Source organism: Suncus etruscus, chromosome 3 (genome assembly GCF_024139225.1).
Source record: "Suncus etruscus isolate mSunEtr1 chromosome 3, mSunEtr1.pri.cur, whole genome shotgun sequence".
NCBI lineage: Eukaryota > Metazoa > Chordata > Mammalia > Eulipotyphla > Soricidae > Suncus > Suncus etruscus.
Window position 1 is genome coordinate 22,544,059 of NC_064850.1, and position 25,420 is coordinate 22,569,478.

Here is a 25,420-nt window from a genome sequence, read left to right on the forward strand (position 1 = left end):
TCCCCAAAATATGGGAATTCTTTATATTATTTGATGAAACTATTTTTCATGCAGAAAACAAAAGGATTTAGTGAAGTATTACTTTCAGAAAATTCTTATTTGCTTCTCTAAATCTTAGAAGCATGTAATTTCAGAGTTCAAAGGGAGTTTATAATTCCTTTAGTCCATTCCATGTAATCTTGTGAATAACAAAAATATGCTGAGAAGGCATGAGTGTCATGGTTTTTGAAATTATAATAACTTGTAGTGTGTCAGGATTGGGCCAACGTTTAAGATTCTCAATGTTATTTTCTTTCCCCTGCTACATACCTCTAAAATGTCATAGCCATCTTCACTGTATTAAAGGCATTTGTTTTACAAAAAACAAACAAACAAACAAACAAAAGGGGGAGAGATGGAGCGGTGACGCAGGTGGTAGTGCATTTGCCTTGCATGTGCTAACCTAGGACAGACTGCTGTTTGATACCTTGGAGTCCCATATGGTCCCCCAAGTCAGGGTGATTTCTGAGCACATAGCCAGGAGTAACCCCTGAGAATCACGAGGTGTGGCCCCAAAACAAAACAAAACAAAAAAGCATTTGTTACAATTATCCATTTACCAGAGACCATTCTGGATAATGCTGTGAGAAAAAATTTGGAATTTTCTAATTAGAAATTTCTAATGCTCCTAATTTTCTTGACTTCTTGATCACTAAGGCAATGTCACATTTTGAAGTTGTCCATAAATTTCTTTGACTTGTTAGTATTCTATAATGCTTTGTGCCACAGATGGAATCATCCTGCTGACTGCTATGTCTTAGCTGAGGTAAGATGATGATTCAGGTTGATTTAAAAGAGATTATACATTATTTTTTTAATCTTTCACTGTCCCAGTTGACAGTTTATAAGAGAATAGGATGCCCAAGAGAAACTTCACTTGGGGTTGACTTTCAAACTGGTTTTTCATATTCTTTCTCCAGAAATAGTTAATAATTTACAAATGTTACAATTAAGCAGGAAATTTTATTTCTCCTCAAATACGAGTGTAAGAATTTTTTAGTCAATATGATTTCTTTGTTTTCTTTTTGAAATAGGGTTTTCTCCTTCAGCTTTGGCAGTGATTTTTATGGATTATTTGGTGCCCAACCATGAAGCAACTTTTATGTTGAGTCACACATAAAATCAGTTTTTAAATTATAGCAAAAGTGGGACCAGAATGATAGCACAATGGATAGGGTGTTTGCCTTGCACATAGTTGATCTGGGTTTGATCCTGTATGGTCCCCTAAGCATCCCATATGGTCCCTTAAGCAACAATAGGAATAATTTCTGAGTGCAGAACTAGAAATAACCCCTGAATATCCCTGGGTATGGCTCAAGAGAATAAATAAATAAATTGTCGCAAAATTGCCTTCTTTCAGACTGTTCTGATCACAAGGGCTCTCAAGTGTCAAAGTCATTTGGAGAACTAGATGGATAAAATGTATGAGCACTAAGCTTTTTTTTTTTCCAGGATAGATTAAATAAATGTGTTCTCTACGATGTGTTCAGCTTTGCTAGTGATTTGTTAAAAGGCAAAAAAGAAAGGCAATGTCATTAAATATTTACAAGAATGATTTAGTTATATTATTTTGTGTGCCTCGTGTCTGTTTAATAGTGAAAACAGCAACTGTTGAAACAAATGCTATCAAACCAGTGGTAGTATGAAGGTCACTATCTCATCAAGGTTAAAGTAATTTGTGGAGAATAATGATTTTTGTCAAATTTCTAGATCCCTTCATGTATGTGTCGGTTTCACTCCAGAAATAATAGAGAAAATATACATTTGAGGATTCCCAGTCTCATTTTCTCTCTTGCATTCTCTAGAACCTTTCTGGCCAACCTAATAGTTCTGTCAGTGCCTTGAATATTTCGGAGATTAGCCCCTTATCTGATGGGTATTGGGTGAATAATTTCTCCCACTCAGTGGGGGGCTCTTGTATCCTGGGCCCTATTTCCTTTGAGGTCAGAAGCTTCTCAGCTTAATATATTCCCATCTGTTGATCTCTGCTTTCACTTGCTTGGAGAGTGCAGTTTCCTCCTTGAAGATGCCTGTAGTCTCAATGTCCTGGAGTCTTTTGCCTATGTGTTGTTCTATATATCTTATGGTTTTGGGTCTGATATCGAGGTCTTTAATTCATTTGGATTTTACCTTCGTACATGATGTTAGCTGGGGGTCTAAGTTCAATTTTTGCTAGTGGCTAGCCAGTTGTGCCAACACCACTTGTTGAAGAGGCTTTCTTTGCTCCATTTAGGATTTCTTGCTTCTTTATAAAAAATTAGGTGATTGTATATCTGGAGAACATTCTCTGAGTATTCAAGCCTATTCCACTGATCTGAGGGCCTGTCCTTATTCCAATACCATGCTGTTTTGATAACTGTTGCTTTGTAGTAAAGTTTAAAGTTGGGGAAAGTAATTTCTCCCATATTCTTTTCCCCAATGATTGCTTTAGCTATTCTAGGGTGTTTATTGTTCCAAACGAATTTCAAAAGTGCCTGATTCACTTCTTTGAAGAATGTCATGGGTATCTTTAGAGGGATCGCATTAAATCTGTATAATGCCTTGGGGAGTATTGCCATTTTGATGACATTAATCCTGCCAATCCATGAGCAGGGTATGTGTTTCCATTTCTGTGTGTCCTCTCTTATTTCTTGGAGCAGAGTTTTATAGTTTTCTTTGTATAGGTCCTTCGCATTTTTAGTCAAGTTGATTCCAAGATATTTGAGTTTGTGTGGCACTATTGTGAATGGTGTTGTTTTCTTAATGTCCATTTCTTCCTTATTACTATTGGTGTATAGAAAGGCCATTGATTTTTTGTGTTAATTTTGTAGCCTGCCACCTTGCTATATGAGTCTATTGTTTCTGGAAGCTTTTTGGTAGAGTCTTTAGGGTTTTCTAAGTAGGGTATCATATATATAAATATATAAAGCCATTATATATACACATATATATTTGGTTCTATCCATCTAGTGGACTGAGACAAGACTCTCATCCCCAGAGATAGGCGGTTACATTCTGGCTTGCAGGCTTTTCTACTGGCCCAGTTTGACAGTTTTCCTTTCAGAAGTGAGGTTAATACTTTCTTTAGCTTAGGATGGTTTATCTTGTATAAGATGATTTTTAAGGTTCTCTCTCAATTCTTCCTTTACCTAGAATAAATTTTCTGTGTGTGTACTGCTTTATCTCATAGCATTTTAATGACGTATTGATCTGATGTGGTCTGGGACACAATTTAGTGGTTAAACTCCTGCCTGGCATGTGTAAAACTGTGAATTCAATCTAGAGGATCAACTCACATCCCTAGCGTGACACATGTGATCTGTGTACTGTAAACAAGTCTGTGACCCCCCCCCAGACAACACAATAATGAGAACAGTATATAGGAAGGAGGCTTCATTTAATTAAAGGAATATAGAATTATAAATTTGTGTAATTGTTTTCAAAAATAAAAAGACAGAAGTTTAACATAATGAAACTAACTGAGCTAATAACAGAATCATATTCTACATAAGCTAATTTATGCTAATCTACATATAACTAATCACTTTAGTTAATTTTATTGAACCTTACTTTTTTCTCCTGTAGAACAGAAATATTAGTATATAATACTATATCATAATCCTAATGCATATTAATAATGTAACACTAGTGTATTATAAATACTACATTGTTTTACTCTTGATAAAATTGAGAAGTAAATGAATAAATGCTTTTATTACATGCATAACAGGATGTCTGGCTCTGGCTATAATTTTAATAAATTATATATTTCTCCACTTTTGAAAATAACTAAATTTATAAAAGTATTGAGCACAAGGGACACATGAAATAAATAAAAAATAATTATTTGTTATTAAGCATTTCACAATATGGTAGGAGAAAAACATCTATATAAAGAATTTCAAAAGATCAAATGATATTCATTTTTCTTTTTTCTTTGGCTTTGTCTATACCAAATCCTATTTAGAATGTGAGAGTTATTTTCTGGGGCAAGAGACTTTACTGACATTGCTGTGGCAGCCTGTTTCTCAATCTGTGTCTGTTTACTTGTTCCTAAAGTCCAGAGAGTTGACTGGGAACAGGATGAGAGACCTAGGGAAGCAGTGGTGTGTATTAGAAAAGCAAACTGCTATAACAAACAATACCTGAATCCCTAAATTTAATACTTGTAGATATTTTTCATTCACATTCCAGTTTTCAATGCAGATTAGTGGGTAGAGGAAGAGGAAGAGGGACTTGTGTTTCACAAAATTATGCAGGTACCTGTCTTCTTTTCATTTTGTGGCTATTTTTTTTTTTTTTTTGCTTATTGTACTGCATTCAACTGGAAGATGAGTTTTAAAGACTCTTGAAAGGGTCAAGAAGTAGTGTGGGCTGTGTATACTATGATTGAGAGTAGTATGATATCATTTGAGTAGCATGATATTATTTGATAACAAAGGAGGTCGGAAAATGTAATTTGATTGTGAACCCCCAAAGAAAGGGTGAGTTAGCATCACCATCTGTCATACCTGTTAGTCTTCTTCAGCTCACCTTTGTTCAGACAAACAAAAAGAAATGACTGACATGGTTTCTATGATTTAGAAGATCTTTATCCTTTTTTTTTTTCCTGTAATATACCTGGGCATGTGTTTTATTTTAGATAAAAACAAAGAGATCCTTGAATTTTTCTTCAGTTCTTCAGAATAAGCCAGGAAACTTGTGAAATAAGACTTGAGTTCCTGTGTAAGAATGGCAGATTCTGTAGGTCTAAGTTATTCTTGTGATCTGGCAAAGTTGAGACAGTGTCTTTATTCCAAGGAATAAAGTAAGCCCAAAACAAAAGCGGAAGATCTTTTTTTAGACTCAACTAAAAATATTTAGTGTTTCGTATTTAAAAAAAAAAAGATCTTCACATTTACCTAAGCTAACACATTTACCTAAATAAACCTATTTATTACACAGACATTTTGGTTGTAATTTATATTTGGAATTTATAGATGGAATTTAAACTTGATCTTGTATCCATAAGCCCAAAGCTAGAAGTGTAGTTGGGATCTTAGCTGGTGTTGATGGAAGGGGGCCAAATGCATGATTCAAAAGATTTTCTTTTATTCTGATCTCTGAATAAAACATTTCAGCATCTTCTTCCCCTTATACTATACTTAAGCAGTCACCTGGATAAAAATAATTTTAATCCTGCATTAAGATAATGAAGAGTATTCATGTCCAATAGGCCTACTTATTATTTGTGCCTGGCTGGTGAATAGTTAAATTATGGCAACCTACTTTAATCTTTAGATATTCTCTTACTCTATGTATTAGAAACAGGAAGCATAAAAATGATGATATTTGCAAAGTGCCTCCTTTCCTTTAAAACTGTATCTTTCCTATTGTAGAGAATAGTTGGATACACTGTACTTCTAGAATGGATGTCAGACTGTGAATAATTCTGTGCTTGGGATATTTTTTTTTCTGTTTCCTATGTTATCTGCCTCATTTTTGTGTGTGTCTTTGTGTGAAAGTCTATGATTACTATTGAGTTTTTCCCTAAATGCCAGCAATTATTTCATGGGTGGGGGGATTCAGCTAGAGCTGAGAAAATTGGCCTGGGATTAGAATAAAGCTCCTCCAACCTGCTTTAAATGCAGTGAAAGAGGGAGTAGAGACTAGGAGAGGGGGCAGGCAGCAGAGGGAGGGGACAGAGTGAACAATTTGCTTCTGCTATATAAATCCCTAGATAAAAACCTAACATGATTTGGAGTTATTGTTTAGAGAACTAAGGTTGCAGGAAGCAAAGGAAGTTACTTTTCTGTGCTTTGGCAGTTTGTTTAACCAGAATCTTCATCGGAGAGCAGTTTTTGGTGGTGGGTGGTGGGTGGGGGTGGTGATATGGAAAGAAAGGTGCTTAAAGAACCTAACATATGCCCAGCCTGGAGGAGAATTTTGGTAAGACATTATTTTTGTTTCCAGCAGGGAATGATTGATTTACCTGATATGTCACTTAGGACACGTTCAGCTGCGAAAACCACAACTTTGCACTCAATTGCCTAAACAAGAAAGGGGATTTAATGGCTCAGTTCCTGAGAGTCTAGTAACTCAGATAAGATCTAGTTTCTCCCCTCACTCATTATTTTTTAATAATATCCTTATTTAAGTACTGTGATTACAAACATGATTGTAGTTGGGTTTCAGCCATTTAAAGAACACCCTCCCCCCTCCTCGCTCTTCACCAGTGCAACCTTCCCATGACCAATGCCCCCATCTCCTCCCTTTTGGCTTCACTTTCTTGGTGTTGGCTTTGTTCTTGGCAGTCTACCTCTCTGAACCTGAGATGGTTAAGGCTCATTTTAGAGTGAGTTGTTTCGGCTCCTATTAGTTAAAAGTTTAATCTTTGTTTCCAGCATTTGAACAAAAATTTTGGGATGAATAGGAGTCGCATGTTCTTCATCTCTGAACGAATGACTATAATCAGACGAATGGACTTTACTGTTCTCCTAGAAATAACTTGCACATCCAAATTCTATAATTAAGTGAAAGAGTTGAGAAAGAGTAGAAATTTCAGCCCAAACAGGAAGGGAAATATGAGAATAGATATTAAGTAATAAAATCTAATTACACCTGAATAAAAATATTTGCATTTAAATAGAACAATTTCCAAAATTCTGCCCGACCAATAATAACTAATAATACTAATAATAACTAATAACCAATAATAATTAACATTAATAATAACCTTAGTAACTCTCACCTTCTATTTGATCTTTTGGCAGCTTATTTTATGGGTTTCAGAGTATGGAGTTAAAAAAAATTATTGAGACCATTAGTGAGTTCCAAGTCTTTTACAGTTGTATTTTAGGCATTTAGTGACAATGAATTAGGGTCATTCCCACCACCAATGTTGACCTCTCTCCACCATAGTTCCCATATGCATCCCATACCTCCACCCTTAGCCCCCTGGACTACTAGTTGTAACAGGTTCATTTTGTGTTTAGCTTGTTATACTTTGGGTCTTTTTATTCTATTGTCATTGACTTTGGCTTGGGTATTTAGAGCTGGCTATTTTTTCCCCAATTATGTGGGATTGGGTGGTGAGGGGTGTTTGGACCTATAGGACTCCACATGTAGGCCAGGTAAAGAGGGGTAGGTCTGAGTATCCCGACTTCTCTATAACCAGAGAGGTAGCCTATTGATATCTGAGTTGACAGATATGATGAGAAGCAGGAAAATGTACATGAAATTAGGAGGTCATGCCAAGGTCAAGTTAATCTAGTAAAATGCTAAAAGTCATGGAGACTTTTCCCTCTTCCTGGGTCTTAGCTCTGTGTAGGTCACCTGACATAGACTGCTATTGATGGATAACTGAGCAAGGAAGCCCTCTAGTCTCAAGTGTGTTTTTAACAGAGTGGCTTTCAGTAAATATATCTTTCTCAAATGCCTCCTCTCATTTGTGGAGTCTTTCTTTGGAGCTGCTGCTTAATCAGCAGCTGCCCCTTAGCACACTGACCTAATTCAGCCACACTTTTGGGCTAGGTTTTTGAGATGGTGCCTTTCCTATATCTCTGTTTCTGATAATATAACTTGGACTGTGGGCAGCAGGCACCTTTGGCCTGGAGGGACATCCAGTTGTGACTTTCTAACCAAGCACAAGGACAAGGCTCCCTTTATAATGGTCTTCAGCACCAACGTGACATTTGAGTCAGGTCCAGTTGCTTTCTAGGTCAGCGCTTCTCATGATTCCATGCATGCAGGCTGCCACTGGACATCTTGATAAAGGCTGGTTCTGATTGGCTAGTTTTTTGGGTCTGTGGCAGGAGATGCTGCCTGCTCCCCCACCCCACCCCCTGGTTCTCAGGGGATGCTGCCAGTGTGTGAGCTGCACAAGGGAAGCATAAGTCAAAGGCCATTGCCTTGAGTTATCTTGTAAGTAAGGCCATCTGCTTCTTTACTGTCAGGATGCCAAGAAGGACAGCCACTCTCCTTTGGAAGCAGATGGGAGACCTGGGATTTAGGTGCTCAGGAATCAGCTGTCAATTCAGGCAACCAAGAAGGGGCCTGGTGGAATTAACTCCTGCCTTTGCTTCTACCTTGATGGGTGAAATGGCATGATAGTCTGCTTCTATCTCGTAGATGCATGGGGTGTGATGGCATTGGCTTACCTCCCAGGAGCGCAGGAACATTCCCTCAGGCATTTATAACAGCTTCAGAAGTGCTGCTAAATCCCCAAGGAGAGAAAACTGGAAATCGCCTATCATCCAGTCTCCAGCAGATCCTCCTTCTTCTAAAACAAACAAATAAATAAACAAAAAACCCCACAACTGTTTCCCTACCAAATTAGCATTGAGCAGGTGCTCAAACTTTTGCAAATTGTGGCCCTCTACTGACTTTGTTTCCTTCCTCTGGTCCCCTTGTCCTATTATCCGGCTCAGGATCTTATACCATATCACCTTTATTGATAAGATTTTTTTTTACATGTGACTCTTCTTAGAGTATCTTGGGGGCCTTCAAGGGGGATAGATGGCCCCAATAATGGAAAAGGCTAGCTAGCCTAGTTGATTCTCAGATTACCATTTTATATGAAATGTAATAATCTACAGACACAAAACTCCTAGATGTCTCAGCAACCAGTGCTTTCCCTATGTTCAAATTCCCAACAGCTTTCCTGTCATGCCAGTGATTTACTGTATCTCTGGAGGACAATATATCTTATCAGCAGGGGCCTGAAACCACTTGCAATTCCAAGTTTTCACATGGAATTCTCTGAATGTGATCTCCATCAAGCAGGTTCTGTCAATGCAGTGGAGGTGGCCTCCTCCCCAGTCTTGTATTCAGAATAGTATGATCTCATCCTATTTCCTGTCTAGTTCTCCAGTAGGAAACCAATCTAAACAAAAAAGCAAAATGTAAACAAAAATATAAAATCTGTTCTAAACATGGGGATGGAGCGGTGACACAAGTGGTAAGATGGACCACGGTTTGAGCCCCTGGCATCCTATATGGTCCCCCAAGCCAGGAGTGATTTCTGAGTGCATAGCCAGGAGTAATCCCTGAGTGTCACTGAGTTTGGCCCAAAAACCAAAAAAAAAAAAATCTGTTCTAAACAAAAACATGGTTAAGAAATAGAATTTGACAATGTAACAAGGCGGGATGTAGAGAAAGCAAGTGAGGAAGGGGTGGCTGCTGGAGGAACAAAAGGGAATGAAGAGTCTTCAGTTTCATAGCTGATTGCCTAGGCCTCTGTTGGCTAATGGATTGATGATGAAGCTTGTCTCCAATTACAGGCTGGGTACTCATGGGTTCAGGTATTCACCTGGTATATTCCAGGATGTGGCATAAACAGCTGTAGGAGAGCTTGTTGTTCAATAAACTCTGGGAAAGGTTAATGTATGATCCCCCTCCCCCCTGGGGTTCCCCAGGGAGGAATCCAGTAACAGGAGGGTCAGAGAGAACACATACCATTTGGGAGCAGGAGTCCTCACCTGGATGGTGGCTGTTATTACACTTACAAATGGAAGTGTTTGAAACTTAAATCTGAATTTAGACAGCAAGAGGAGAAATGTAGATGGAAATGCATTATTTAGCCCCTCACCAGGGGCCTGCAAGCATAGAGTAGTCATTAATCTTCTTGCACAGGAGCCTCTGAGCAGAAAGCTTGAGGTTGTCTGTGAGAGATCTAACTTCATCTGCTCTGGCTAGACAGTTGAACTCCAACTAATTTACCTTGTGAATAATCCATATAAGACCCATTGCTGTTCATAAAAGAAATGTGAATATTTACTTACGTGTGGTCAGATGAGCTGACACTGTTGGCATCTAAAGTTACTTTTAATCCCATATTTTCTCAGTAGGTGGAAAGGGAAACGGAAAAGCAGGCCAGGACTGACACTTGTACTAATTTCCTCTGCTGGGTACTGGGAACATGTTGAGGATTTATGCAAACATTCTTGAGCTGAAAATATCAGCCATTGACTCTGAACTCTAATTCCCATTTTACTGATGAGGAAGTTTAGGTTTAAAGTTTGCATCTCCTCAAAGATTACCTAGCTGGGATTTACATCCGAGATGTCATCCTACCTCCATCTCGTAATTTTTCCACTGTCCCCAGAAAGGAAATTACAAAATTTCCCAGAAAAGGTACTACAGGGGCTTATGAATTTGACTTTTATGCAGCTGACTACAGTTTGATCTCTGGCATTGCATATGATCCCCCAAACACCGCTAGGTGAGACCTCTAGGCACAGAGCCAGAAGTAATCCTTGAGCACAGATGGCTTTAAAGCCAACCCTCAGCCCAAAATAAAACTTTCCCAAGAATAGGAATGGATGAGGAGTTACAATCCTCTATAAAAATAGAGCAAAACCCATTCTCTAAAGAACTATTCTGTCTCCTCTCATGCCTTCCTGCCCTGTATCTCTCTGGCTTCATAAATGACTATTTATAATTCAATTTCTTCACTTTATTTTCCTTTCCCTTGCTTTAGTGAGCATAGTGAGTTTGATTGAAAGTTTTCCTAAAGATTTCCCATTAGATTAGGATTATTTTTTTCTTGCTAAAACATTTCTGAGACAATTGCCTAAAGCAAGGCATGGAAGGTCTCTGTGCTCTGTACATTTGTCTTTAGTCTACAAGACAAGCCCTGGATTTTCATGGTGGTTATAGGGTAGGGGAACTGACATACTTCCTCACAGACAAGTTTTGAAGTTTAAATTCAAAAGCCCCTGAACAAGATATGTGCTTGTGCTTTGTGTCTTCCTGGTTTCTCTGGACTTGAAACCACAGCAAGCTCCTCTATCCAAATTTATTTGTCAAGTTCTAGGCTGGTATTGCTTTGAAGATGAAGGAGTTTATATACCTGAAGTTTTACCTGAGCACAGATGAAGGCATATTTAAAGGAATATCATACAAGGGCTTTGGAATATGAACTTAAGTACAAATTCCTATTTATTCTACACTTCCCATTATTCTTTTTCATACTAATTTAATCAACAGTACAGTCTTGCTGTTCTTTTCTTGATTCTAACTTGAAGGCAGACTGAGGGGCTGTAGCAATAGTACAGTGGATAGGGTGGTTGCCTTGTATGCAGCTGACTCTAGTTTGATCCCTGTAATCCCATAATATCTCCCAAGCATGTGAGGATAATTCCTGAGTGTAGAATCAGAAAGCTTTAACCATCATTGAGTATGGCCCAGAAATCACTTTAAAAAACCACTGAAAACCTTTACTGAGCTTAGATTACTAAGGTCTAGGGACATAGAAAGAGTAAGAGGCCCAGTCTTTTGCTTCTGAGCCCATAATTCCTTTAGAGGAGACAACTGTAAATCATGTACTTCCACAAACTATGGATGTTAGGAAGCTCTTAGCACAGAGAGCTGTTGGCAAGGCAAGAGGAGCTGGTATAGTACTTCTAGGCTCTCTGCAGAAGGATCATTATTTCCCCTAGATTTTAAATTAGTAAAATATGCATCTATCCTGTCTTCCCTTTTTGTCCTTTCCTTTTGTGAAAATGCACTTTCAAACTCATGTGCTACAACAACAATATCCTCCTCTATTGTAAGGATTTACTAAAGCTCTATTTATGTTGTCTATCTCAATTGACTAGGATCTTTAGGGCTACAGCTAAAGTACTGCTCCCTAAACTCTATTCTATATATATCATACTTCTGGTATAATAATTATAATGCCTCCACCTCCTTATAAGGTAAAATCTAAGCTCCTTTGCCTGGCTTTTAGGATGCCACAGGTAAACCCAACCTCACCTTTAATTCCTTGAATCAAACTCTTGCTAAATACAGCCCCTTCTAATTCCGTCTTATATTTTGATGTAGTCATATCCCTGGTGCTTTGATTCTCTGCTCCTCCTTTCTCAAATGTATTTTCTCCAATTCAAGCATCTGTTGAGGTTTAATTCTAGTTTTATTGCCTTTGATATAGCTTAAGTTTTAGTCAATTCTTTGGAATACCATAGGGCCTTCTTGTACCACTAACTGGCTACTCACCCTGTAGCAACCCCAACTATAGTTTATATCTCTCTCTTTAATTTCTCCAACAAGTCTGTAAGTTCAGGTATTAAGTGCTTCATTTTCAACCCCATGGGGTTACTGTGATGCTTATATAGATAGCTCCATAGTAGTGATAGAATGGGAAATTGGCTATATCTGATGAACTAGTATTTCATAGACTTTCTTAAAGTTCCAGGTAAAATAGTCTATAATCAAGGAACAATTAAAACATAAGAAATAGAGACGAATGGGAAAGAACTTAATAATAAAACATAAATGTGATATTGTAATATTGTGTCTTCTCAAATTCCACCTTTGGAATATAAGTAGGGCAGTTTCAATTTTGTCATGATGCAGTAGAGGAATATAATATTGGACATTAAGGACTGTAGTGCAGAGCTGATGGATCAGAAAAGAATGAAGAGAGAGCCCAAATCAGAGAGATATGTGTATGGACAGCAAAGCTCTGGATTTCAGTCAGTTCTGATTCAATTTCCAACTCTGTAGCTTGGGTAAGTCATGACACCTCCCAGAACCTAGTCTAGGAGGACTAGAGCCTAGGTGGGAGGGGCTAGAATCCTGTCATACCTGTTCCTGTTTACTGGGACATAAAATAAAAATGATTTGAAAACTGTAAACTATACTGTGAATAATAAAGAAATGTTGTTACTACATGGTGTAGTTACAACACCATCATTTATTGTCTGAATCCTCCCAAAGCCACACTGTGGCAGGGAACAGATCGATGGATAGATGTGCTGTGACAGGAGAGAAGAGACCAGACTGAAAGGAGCCTGTGGTCAGTTCTTGCAGGTCCCTGAAGTAGTGCCACCTCTGTGCCAATGTGCTCAGATCAGGGAGATGCTTCCTCAGGCCAGAAGAAGGTGAGGAAGGGGATAAGTGCCAGGGTCTTGACCTTGCTGTAAGTGTAAGCAGAAAGAAAGTCCTAGGATTCTAAAAGGTTCCACTTATCCTGATTACTGAATATAGGTTATGGGTGTCCATGTGAGCATGAAAACTAGCAAAAAGCCCGGGTTAAGATTCCAAATCTGTACTTACCAATTATGAGCAATTTGGATTCTTTTTGTTTGTTTGTTTGTTTTAGTTTTGAAATCATATCCAGAAATATTTAGGAATTACTTCTGTGTTCAAAAATCTGTATTTAATACTTAACTGCCAGGGGAGATACCATGCTCACGAAGGTTGTTTACCCAGGGTGAAGCTTATCCATTGCACTCTGATGTGCTGACCTCTGAGATTTACCCAAATGTGGGAAACTTGACTGCATAATCTGTGGTAGTGGGGACTGCATTCACACTCTCCCCTGGAAAAAAATATGTGTTTAAGAATCATTCCTGTGGTACTTGGGAGATCCAACCTGGGATACCCTCATGCAAGGCAAGTGCCTGACCCATCTTATTATTTCTTGAGTCCCACTATGTGCAATTTATATGAAGGAGGTATTAAAATGTGAAATGTCAAAGACTCAGGGCCTTTAGAGTCTCGTCTCACTTCAGCTTTGTAATTATACTATGAACTAAATATCCTTACCATCTTCTTAACCACCGATGAGGTGCCAAGTTCAAAGATGTTAAATAACTTAAGCTAACCAACTAGCACGAAACAGGAGCTAGGATTGGGTGTCTGAACTATTCAATTCTGTGACTTTTACCCTCCTAGAATCTTAGTTTCTCCTTTTTTTATGGGATAATATTTTCATTCTTGTTCATTAAATGGAGTGTGAGACTCTGTTGAGAGAACATGCATGGAAGGAAGATGCGCACTATAATTTAATGTGTGTAGGATAACTACAAAATAACCACCTGGTACCTTGCCCATACCTAGCATTGCTGTGGATAATAGTAGGAGATAAGACAGCCAGGACAACTGTTTACAAAAGAGTACATGCTAAGTACAGATAGCACATTATCTGTTAATATAGAAAATGGTAAGGAAAGAAAATAGTGCAGCAATCTAAGAATGTGTTTTCAGAAAGGAATAAATCATTTTAATGGACATCCCTTGCCATTTAAATCTACCTTCCTTTCTGAGTATAAATAACAAAAACAAATTAATACACTAAGCAATATGAGACATTTACAGTTAAACAAGAAAACAGCAAAGTGACTGTACTTACCAAAGAACAAATCATGCCGTACACTGATCACTGTAAAAAAGCAAATCACAGTTCTGCAAGGTGAGAAGTATTCAATAGAAGAAATGTATCTAGATTTTAACAAAATCATTTCAAGGAGAAATGACCTGAAATTTTGCCAGAGCAATTAATTCAAATTGACTAGCGGGGAAGCCATGTCACTCAGAATGAGCCTTGGCTAAGAATGGGGGCAAAGGGTGTGACGACTAATGTTATAGTTCTTAGTGTGTGATGGGGTCGGGTGAGAAAACCCACTTTAGTCATCATTTAAAAATCTTGAAGGACAACTTAGCTCTGGTAATGATGTTCATATGTGATGCTAAATTGGGAGATGTCACCATGATGGGTTGTGGAAGGAAACACAGTATAAACATGGCAGTCAAGGTTACAGGGTGAGCAGAAGAAATGGGGAAGGGTCCAGGCAAGGACAAATGAGAGAATTTTCTTGCAGAAAATTTGCAAAGATTAAAAGAATATACAAATAGTAGGATTGGGCCAGGAATGGAAAACAGAAATCCATTTAGAAGACTAAGGATTTATCCTTATTTGAAATAAATATGAAAAGCCAGGAGGAATTTGGGAGCTACAGAAAGGCACCTGAGCATGGTGGATATTCTATTGGGTCAGCTTTGGTTCCATTAGATTGTATTGTTTTCTCAGTCTTCAGTGTGATAGTGTTAAAGGAAGACCTAACCAGACTTTCAAGGTCTCATAGGCCTACTTGAGAGTCAAGCTTCTCCTTTTTTTTGTGGGGGGGGGTCACACCCCAGTGACACTCAGGGGTTACTCCTGGCTATGTGTTCAGAAATTGCTCCTAGCTTGGGGGACCATATGGGATGCCGGTCAGTCCTAGGCTAGCGCATGCAAGGCAAATGCCTTGCAGCTTGTGCCACTGCTCGGTCCCATCAGGCTTCTCCTATTATTGCATATTATTTTGTGCCTCTATCCCTTATATAAAGTGAGAAAAATCATATATATAATTTAGTTTTATGAGAATTAGATTAATGGAACAGCCCAGCACCATACCTCATATCAATGCCTGCTAGATAGACGTTACCATTACTATCATTCTCTTTATCATCCTTGATGCCCTATGCATAAGATCTCTACCTATGATGGAATATACCAATTCAGACAGACAACCATATCTGGTTTAAATGGGCAAAGAGATCCAGAGAAAAAATTTCAAAAACTACTGACCTAGCAGGAAAAAATATACAATATCAGGAGTTCAAGATTCTTTCTCAAGTGCTGCTGTAGGTAACCTTGAATGCATTGCTTTATTTCCCTGGCCTATTTCCATACCCACTGCTTCTGGGATTGGACCTAACAATATCTAAAGTGCCATCAAGTTCAAAGCATTCACAAATTTGTGCAAAAAATATAAAATGAGTTCATCTTTGTATTATGTTATTGTTTTTATGTTATATTTTTAAGAACAATTCAATCCACAGACCTGTTTTCTTTTAGCAATGCTATCCATAGACTCAGACACTATTATCACAGGAAGTCCTTCATCTTAGAAACATTCTTAGTATTGAAAAAAACCAGGATGGTTGGTCAACCAACCCATGGGATAACTGACAGACTGTAGAAGTATTTCATGACAGTCTAAATACGTAGCTCATTTACAAGAGCCAAATCATTCAACTCAGCTTATGGGAACTGTCTTTAGGAAGTTATCCAACATTGGCTTTCTAGCAGTTACCCAAGAGCCAGATAATGACTAAGAGAGAGAGGAGATTTGATTCATTTTCCCTGGGGTACAAGACTTCATTTGCATCAATCATCATTAACCACAGCATCCTATTAGGAGATTTGATGTAATCTTATTTAATTGACGTAATTTTTCCACGTCATAGAAATAAAAAATTAAGCAACAGCTCGGCTTGAGGGGATTAAGTGTGTGGAGTCAGGAGATGCTAATGCAAGTATCAAGCTAAATTTGATCATTCACTTAGTCATTCATTTCACAAATATTTGTGCTCAACATAGGCACATTAATGGGCTAAGTCTGAGGGAGATGCCTAACTAAATTCTGTAAGCATTGATCAAATGTTAACTTTGTAAACACCAGGGATACAGAGATGGGCCTTGGCATCAAACATTTTCAGATTTATAATTTTAATTAATTGTTGGTAGAAGCATGCATACAGAAGAGAAGGCCATCAACAGGAAGCCTGTGAGTCCCTTAGGGTATTGCAGAGTCTTGGAGGTACTGTGGTTTCTTACCTGCATGTTAAGGTGCTGTTCTGGCTCACGAATCACTTATGGTCTACTTAAGAAGTTGCCATATGGGCAAGGAAGAAAAGATGCTGTTACATCCACCACAAAACTGGGTCAGACAGGAAGTAACTAGGTGGGAGAGAGGATTACACATGGACCCAGTCACAGATTTGCTAACCAGAGGATCTTTTGAACCTCACTCCAGATGCTGCCACTGCTTCTTGAGACCTGTCTTTTAACAGGAAACATCCACCTCAGATAAAGTGTGTGGTGGTGGTATGTTCTGCAGACTTGTTCTTTGTCTATGCTGGGTTAAAATAAGAGAGCATCTGATTCAGAGGAGGTACAAAAATAATGTAGTAATCACAAAGTTCATTTTCGTGACTCACTTTGCTCTAAATCATGCCACTCTACAGGGAACCCTACTTGGAGATAAAATCCCATTTGCTGTTTATATTTTGAAAGTGTCAATGGGTCCAAAATTTGGAGGTTGAATCATTGTGCAAGATGTAGTCTGGATGGATGCCAGAGCGATGATCGTTTTTTTAGTGTTTGTATATATCTCTTTAAAGAAGTAGAAAATAGGGTGATTTGTCATGGCTCCATCATGTGTAATACTCGATCACCGACTACCTTGTTTTGGATTTGTATTTATTTTTCTTCCTCCTGCTCCTATCTAATTGCCCTCTCCAGAAAGGAGGCTTCCACTGCCTTTTGGCTTCATTAACGGCTTTCATTTTCATTAAGAGCTTTGCGCTAATGGACTGTTATAAAATGCACAGTTGTTTCTTGTAGTCACCGCCAAATGACTCTGATCCTACTGGCAATTTTGTGCATTAGGCCAAAAAGAAGGGGGGAAAGTCAGTAGGAATAAGCACATAGTATCCAACCTGACGATATACCTGTATCCCTCGTAAGGTTCTTTCTTTATGCAAATTGGGATCAGCACTCAGAATTCCATGAGTGTTTCATCATTCTCTTTGAATTGTATCTTGTTGGATAAAACAATAAAAAGTTCATTTTTCTCACAGTATTTTATTTGAAGGATGATTGGAAATCAAACTTGCAGATTCCTCACAATGGTCACAATTCCTCAGATGGTCCCCTGAGCCTGCCAGGAGTGACTTCTGAGCACAGAGCCAGGAGTAACTCGTGAGTACCTCCAGGTGTGGCCCAACCTCCGAAAAAGACACTGACATGATTTTATCCACATTGCTTTGCACTCACACACACACATACACACAGATTTTCATTCTTATGGACATCAAAACATTTGGTGCTTATTGGCTGGTACTTGTACCTTTATGCAATGAAAGATTCAATATTGATGAATATTATTTCTTTATAAATGTTATCCTTTTCCTCACTTTTGAGCCATGATACTCAGTGCTTAGAGGACACACCCAGGTCTGTTGTTGCTCCTGGTATTGCTCAAAGGAACATGTAATATGGGGGGTTACACTGGGGGCTCTTACATGCAAAACATTCACTGCAACTTTGCTAATTTTTACCAGTCCCATTAAGGTTTTTTTTTTTTATGGACTATTTTTTGCACTGCTAGTATTAAAGATAAAGAATATTTTGAAATTTTAGAAATGTAAATATTTAGAAATAATTGATTGCATCTTTGTAAATGAGGTTGGTAAGGTCAAATCCAAAGATGTAGAAGTCACTGGTGAGGTCAGAATCACTGGATGAAGTCACTGGTGAGGTTGAATCTCAGGCGAAGTAGAGCACTCACAAAAAAAAAGCATCCACTAGCCACATCTAGAGAGTAACTTCGTTTATTGTAGGTGAGATATCTATATTAATGAAAGTAAGGTGGAGAGTCAAGTGTGGGCTCTGTCAGCCAATCAAGTAGGATGTGAGGAGGTTAAAACAGGGTGTGTGGGCACCAGCGAGGTGGCGCTAGAGGTAAGATGTCTGCCTTGCAAGTGCTAACCAAGGAAAGATCGCAACCGCAGTTCTCCCCCCGTGCCCCATATGGTCCCCCAAGCCAGGGACAATTTCTGAGTGCTTAGACAGGAGTAACCCCTGAGCATCAAACAGTTGTGGCCTGAAAAACCAAAACCAAAAAAATAAAAGCCAACCAAAACAAAACAAAACAGGGTGTGTGCTTCTGTGTTTAGGAAAGACAGGGTACATGGATTGGGGAAAGCCGGGTGTGTGCTCTGGGTGTTAAAACAAGCTATGTGCTTAAGTTGATTAGCTACACACCTTGCTATCTTTCTAAATGTTTTTATTATAATGCTGTGATTATCAAGTTGTTCATAATAAAGTCATTTTAGGCATTAAATGTTCAAGCTCCAATCTCACCACAAGTGTGCTCTTCATTTCACTAGTGTCTCCAATCTCCCACCCACCACCATAATCCTTTCAAGCACGGGCATATTTATCTCAAAATCATAAACACAAAAACAAATGGAACTATCTAAACTTATATCAACAAGGATCAATTTGAATTAATTGTTATAACTCTCTATAGCATTACTAATGTCATCGTTTAAAGATTTGGTAGGCTATGGTTGGTACTAGTTGAGCAGTCTATATTACTGTTTAGGCTCATTCAGCTTGGTAGTTTTCTATGTAACATTCATATCAGATTTTCTCTGTAACTATTGGGCTGACACCACCTTAAAATTTTGAGGTGTCACATGGTCACATATAATCCAGCATTGTAACAAATCTGTAAAAAATGTAGTAGTTCGGTAATTTGATAAGGTTAAATTGTAGATCTGGGCAGTTTCTATAAGAGGGCATAAGGTGTGACACTGAGCTGTTGTGGTTCTTATGGAAAGAAAAATCTTCCTCCACCCATTCTGAGGATGTTACAGAGAGATCAGCCATGACTAGACTACCTGGAAAGAGACCACCACTATTATTATTTTGGTTTCTCTTTTATTTTGCAGTTGATATATATTAATAACTGATAATAGCTGGACCTTTGCTGATATATTCCAACCCTTGTTTGGTTAAGTATGTTGGGAGCCCCAAAACATGGCTTCATGAGAATTGGACTCCAAAATTCCGTATCCATCTTCTTTCCTGTTATCTCTGATTTCTCTTACCCCAAACAAGAAGAAAATTCTTCCTCTTGACTCACAGAGAATCAGCACACCAAATTTTAGATGGTCTTGGTGTACTATTCTTTCATTTCAAACTCTTACTGAAAAAAATTTAAACCTTTTCTAGGTACTTAAAATTAAACAAAATTTTCTCAATCATGTCTTTATTTAGAGCAATTATAATGTATGAGTTTCTAATTTTCATAGCTATACTCTTCTTAAAAAATGTTATGTGTTTTATGATGTACATGTATACTAAGTCATCATCATGTAACCAATTTTTGTGTTTTGTTTGAATTTGTCACATGTTATGATTACACATACATTTTAATGAGCTGAGACCTAGAATCTTTGTACTAGAATTATTAGAATATTTGCAAATAAATATAGTTTATAAACATAATATAGAGTTACTGGTATATTTTAATTATAATATTTGCAAATAGAACAATACCATATAAAATTTTCTGGAGGTTTTTCTTCCCTCATTATCTAAGTACATTTCCATTAAAAGGTACCTATAAATTTCCTAACATTTTTCAGGTTTATTTTCTCATATGTTTCAAGCACCAGACCAGTTATCTGTTTGCTTTCGTGTTTGCACATGCAAATCCCAAAGAACTAGGACTAGAGCTGTTGTATTTTATGCAAAGCATTTGGCTCATCATGAGCCTATAATGTCAGATAATAATCATAAGGATTTATAAAGCCCAGTTTGAGAAAGGTCACCTAAATATGTAAGTTGACTTTAAGAGTGGGTACTGTAGACTTGGAATAAGGATGATTAAATCTTAAATCTCCACTAAAGCTTGGCAAAGCTTTGCTGGATTTGTGTTTTAAAGACTTAGGAATAGTCAGCTTCCTTTTCCCATTCTATATTTAAAGTTATTTTTGAGTTAAAAAGTTTAAAGGTTATTTTTATTTATTATTTTTAGTTTTTATTATTTTATTATTTATTTATATTTATTATTAAAGTTTATTATTTATTATTTATTATTATTAAAGTTTATAATGAAAAAGTTTCAAGTTATTTTTGAATGCTGTCTTAAATAATACTATTCCTTCAAATAAACCATAAATTTGACCTTACCCATATTAAGACAATTATTATGAAATTGAGTAAGAGAAATAGAATGCCTGTCTCAAATACAGACAAAGGGTAGGGGAGGAGGGAGTTGGGGGGTATTGGTGATAGAAATGTTGCATTGGTGAAGGGAGGGTGTTCTTTTTTTTATAACTAAAACCAAACTACAAAATGCTTGTAATCATGGTGCTTAAATGAAAATATTTATTTAAAAAATAAAAAATTGAAAATATTCTAATCTCCAGATGGAAGTTGAGAGAAAGCTGCATGTGGCACCCCTAATTACAGTAATGAAGAAGAAAGAGTGTTTACTAGATCTTTAAAAAAGCCTTATTCCTAGAAGGGATCAATTATAGGTGAATGCAGTTTGGAAAATTATGCTTTCTGGTCATTTCCTGAAACAGGTAGTGGAGGAAGAAGTGCTATTTACTTCTAGAGAAATGGGAAAAGCACCTAAAAGGCAATGATTGACTTTCTGGAGGGAGAGCATACTAAGGGTGAAATTTTATTATGATGAATCTGTATGTGAATGCTTGAATACTCCATGTAAAAATAGTCTTGTCTGACTGGGGGGATAGCTTAGCAGTCAGAGGTATATGCTTGACATATGCTGTTCTGGTTCAAACGCTGACATGTCTTCCCCAAGCCAGCACCTCTAAGTTTATTCTAATAGCATTAGCACTGCTGTGCCAAGCAGCACTGTATTGCCAGGCATAAGCATTGAATAGTCAAGGTGCAACCAACAAGCTCCTAGCCCTCTCGAGTTCTACTTGAGATCCCCCACTACTCCCTCAAAATATATAATGAGATATATTACTATGCTTTCTGACAGTAAGTATACCCATATTATTGACTGCTTTTTAAGTAGAGAGTGACTTCCCAAGCAGTGCTCAGGGAAACTAGATGCAAATTACAGTAATATTTTTTTAATAATAGGACTAGATTCAATATTAAGACCCAAGAATGTGATAATACTTAGGTTCTACAGTGCAAGTAACCACAAGGACCATCCTGTAAGTACACAATGGCCACCAGAATAACATCTAAGAATGCTCAGGGAACCATTTGCTGCCAGGATCAAACCATTATTTGGTGCATGGGAAGCATACATATACCTTAACTCTTGACCTCAAATACTCTTAAGTATTGCCAACTGAGCCAATTAGAGGGAAAACCATAAAGAGTCACATATTAACTACTTCTGGAGTTTGAGATTGAGAAATGGCTGAGAGTCTGACACTTTGTTGGCCAGGTGAATGAGTAAGACATTCACCTCAATATATTCTTCTAAAATGGGGTAAAAATGAGGACCGCACCACAGTGCTGGAGAAATAAATAAATAAATAAATCAGGATATGCAGAAAATTGACACAAGGCAGGTCCCCAATAAATGCATTTTCCTCAATTGCCCCTCAATTCCTTCCCTTATCCCCATTTCTGATTTATTCTCTATCTTCTGGCATTCCCTGTTTGCCACATAGTCTCAGGGATAAGTTATGAACTATCATTCAACTCCTTTTAGGAAGTGGTGGACGAAGCCCAAATCTAGGCAGACACCATTCCTTATAAAGCAATGCTTCTCAACCATTTCCAATGTAGCCCCTTCCAACTTGGTTTTCCTTCCGTGATCCCTTCATTTTATTGGTTATCTCCTCATCTCAATATCATTATTTTCACCCCATTTATGAGATTCTTTTATTTCAAAAATCACAGAGAATCACTAGGAACCATATGTCCTTGGTTGAGAAATGTTGTTCTAAAAGTAATATGAGAAGTTGAAAACTTCTTGCCTCCCAAAGGAATAACTGTCTCTTAGTGGATTTTCAGTATTGTGGCCTATAGTATTGGATTTTAGATGATGTGGAGTGATTCTATCTTGTTACCTCAAGTCAGTTGTTTCCAAGCATTTTATCCTTCTCTTATGTGATTTTTGTCTACTTATTGTAAAGCCAATCTGGCTTTATAAGATGGAGAGCTCCCCAGGATAGCTTTAATAAGTAAGAATAAGTTTGGGTTGCTGTGCCAATGGCCTTTGTGCCAATGAGCTTGTTCACAGCTTCATTAGGAAGTTTACTGTGCTGGCCCTTTCCAGAGATTGTGCTTCTTGATTTGGTCCCTGGATAAATTTGCAAGTACTAATCTAGTTGTTGCTGGAGAGCATCCAAACCTAAGGCAGATCTATTTTTCCCTGGGTTGTTAGGCATTAGATTGGCAGAGTCTTGGACTCTGGTAAATTCTGCAGGTCTAGAGGGAGACTGGTCATCTAGCCAGGTGTTGAGGATGGTGGTGATTTGGGGATGGATTTGTTAGGGTGTTTATTATAAAGAAAGCCTACTAAGTCAGAAATTTAAGGAATTCATATACAATATGACTTCTGAAGTTAAATTAAACAGAGAAACATTGAATGCCTATTATGTGTTGATATTGGAGATGTCAGAGAGTAAGGCCAACAAGATATTTCCTGACCATTGAGGGTCTTGTTTTGCAGTGGTGGAGATAGGAAATAAAAAATGATAACTGTAATAAATACTTTAGGAAAATACACAGATATAGATAGGACTGCCATAAGTTATAAAGTGACATGTACTCTAGGAATAATATGATGACAGAAAGGTGAGTTGGAAATGTGGGTGAGGAATGGAACCCATGTTTACAGAAGGCAATTAGAAAGACCTCACTGAGAATATGGTATCTGAATTAAGACAACATACAGATTAAAATCATATTAGGCATGAGGGAAGAGAGGGAATTATTTGGCAGATGTTCTAAGGGAAAAGCATTCCTGACTTCAGGTATATCAGTAATAATCAGGACTCCATATGTCAACATAGAAAGAAGCTACATCTGTATCAGAGACTATATCCCATATGCTTTTTATAACTATGGTGAGGATTTAGGATCTTAGTCTAATCATGATGGAAAGTCAATAGAAGAATGAGCAGAAAATCTCACATTTTAATAGGATCCTTTGGGTTGCTATGTAAAAAATAGATTATGTGATCTTAAAAGAGATACAAGGGGCTTCTAAGAAGCTTCTAAGATAGAGGAAAGGGTAATCTGGGAGAGAACATCAGTAGATTTTGGATCAAATTCTGGTGTTCAAATTCTGGGTTTATTTGGAAGATGAGTTCAACAGGCTTTGTGCTGAATTCAATGTGAAGTGTGAGGGTGTGAACAATATTAATTTCAGGGAATTTGTCTTGAGCAGTAAGAAGAAAGATGTGGTCCCTCATTTTGACTGACAGGAAAGACTGGGGAGAAGATAGCAGAGAAGGTAAAGAGGAGGGTACTAGCTGAGTTTAGTGCTGTCTGCTGTTTGATTTTAATATGCAAGAGCAGGTGAAGAAGAACAGGTTCTTGGTTTTGGGGTTGAAGTTCAGGAAAGAGAATCAATTGTGGGATAGACATGTGAATTATCAGCATATGGGAAACAATGCAATTTACTTCCCCAAATCACTTCTTCTTTGTTTCAAGCCTAAATTTTATTTTAGGCTTACAATACTGTTAATGATCAAGTTTTGTGAATAGCACAACATGACGCCATGTGCCTTTCCCATCCTTGTGCTAAGTTTCCTACTTAAAACCAGTCCTCAGTTTCTGCTGCCTTTGGACCTTTGCCGTACCCATACTTTCCCCCTTATATCCCACTTATGATAAAAATCACCAGAATCACTTATTTTTGTGAAAATTTTCTACTTTCAATGGAGCTATAGTCTTTGAATCATGCAGTCTAAAGACAAGAACCTTTTCTAACTTCTACTTTGTCTACGAAGTAGACTGGAGATTTATTTCTGGACTCAGGTATCTTCAGAGTGGAATTCCTGCTCTTCAAGTAGAGTAGATATATAAGATGGTCCTTTGATACATTAGGAGGAACATTAGAACATCTATCTTTGTCCTTGTCTTAAATGTTCTCTATGTTTGTGTGCATGTCTGTGTGTATTTGCTTTATAGTATGCTTACAATGTGGTTATGGTTTCTAAAATATGTTTACATTTACTGAAAAGGTATGTTTTGAATTCTGATTGATAAGGTTGGAGTTTTAGGAAATTATGGACTAATACCTAAATGAAGGATAATAAGAAGCTTTTCTGGGACCAGAGTGGTGGCGCAAGTGGTAAAGCGTCTGCCTTGTGCATGCTAGCCTAGGTCGGACCACAGCAGTTTGATTTCCCAGTGTCCCATATAGTCCCCCAAACCAGGATTGATTTCTGAGTTCATAGCCAGGAGTATCCCCTGAGCATCACCAGGTGTAGTCTAAAAACCAAAAAACAAACAAACAAAAAAAAAAAGCAAAAAAAAAAAAGAAGCTTTTACATTTTATAATTTTTGATGAGGGACAGACACTTATCAGTGGATACTGCTTAGCATGGCTGAAATAGAAAAGAATCGGGCATTTTTATTCTACCAATGTTCACATTTGGTCCACAGCATGTTCCATGACCCACCCTAATAATCTAGGAAGTTCATTTTCTGGTTCTCCCCTTGATATTTCTGTTCTTTAGACTCTAATTTCTTAAACTGAGTCACTACTTCATTTCAATGGGGGAGGGGATCATGAAAACCTGTCAACACTAAAAGATTTATAAATGTACAATGACCAAAAATCAATTCAAAATTGACTTCATTATAAATCTGAGGTATTTATGTCAGTGTGTACCTGTGTCACATTTCTCAGTGAAAAGGGGACATGAGTGGAAAATAAATGAGAAGGGCTGTTCTAGATTATCATTGTCCACCCCTATTCCCAGTTTGTGATTTAAGTATTACCCCCTTTCTCTTCAAATTCCTTTTGAGTTTTGGAAACTCTTTTCTTTTTCTTTTGTTTTTTTGTTTGTTTGTTTGTTTGTTTGTTTTGGGGGGCACACCGTTTGACACTCAGGGGTTACTCCT

The 25,420-nt window shown here is 37.6% G+C and overlaps 1 protein-coding gene and 1 non-coding gene across 7 annotated transcripts in view; both read left to right on the forward strand.

Annotated features, from left to right (window-relative positions):
* LOC126003964 (neurexin-3-beta) overlaps nt 1-25,420 on the forward strand; it is a 1,607,127-nt gene that overhangs the window by 16,107 nt on the left and 1,565,600 nt on the right. The window lies entirely within an intron of this gene.
* LOC126005354 (U1 spliceosomal RNA) lies at nt 13,163-13,323 on the forward strand. Its single transcript, XR_007494481.1, has one exon. It is a non-coding gene; the product is annotated as a U1 spliceosomal RNA (small nuclear RNA).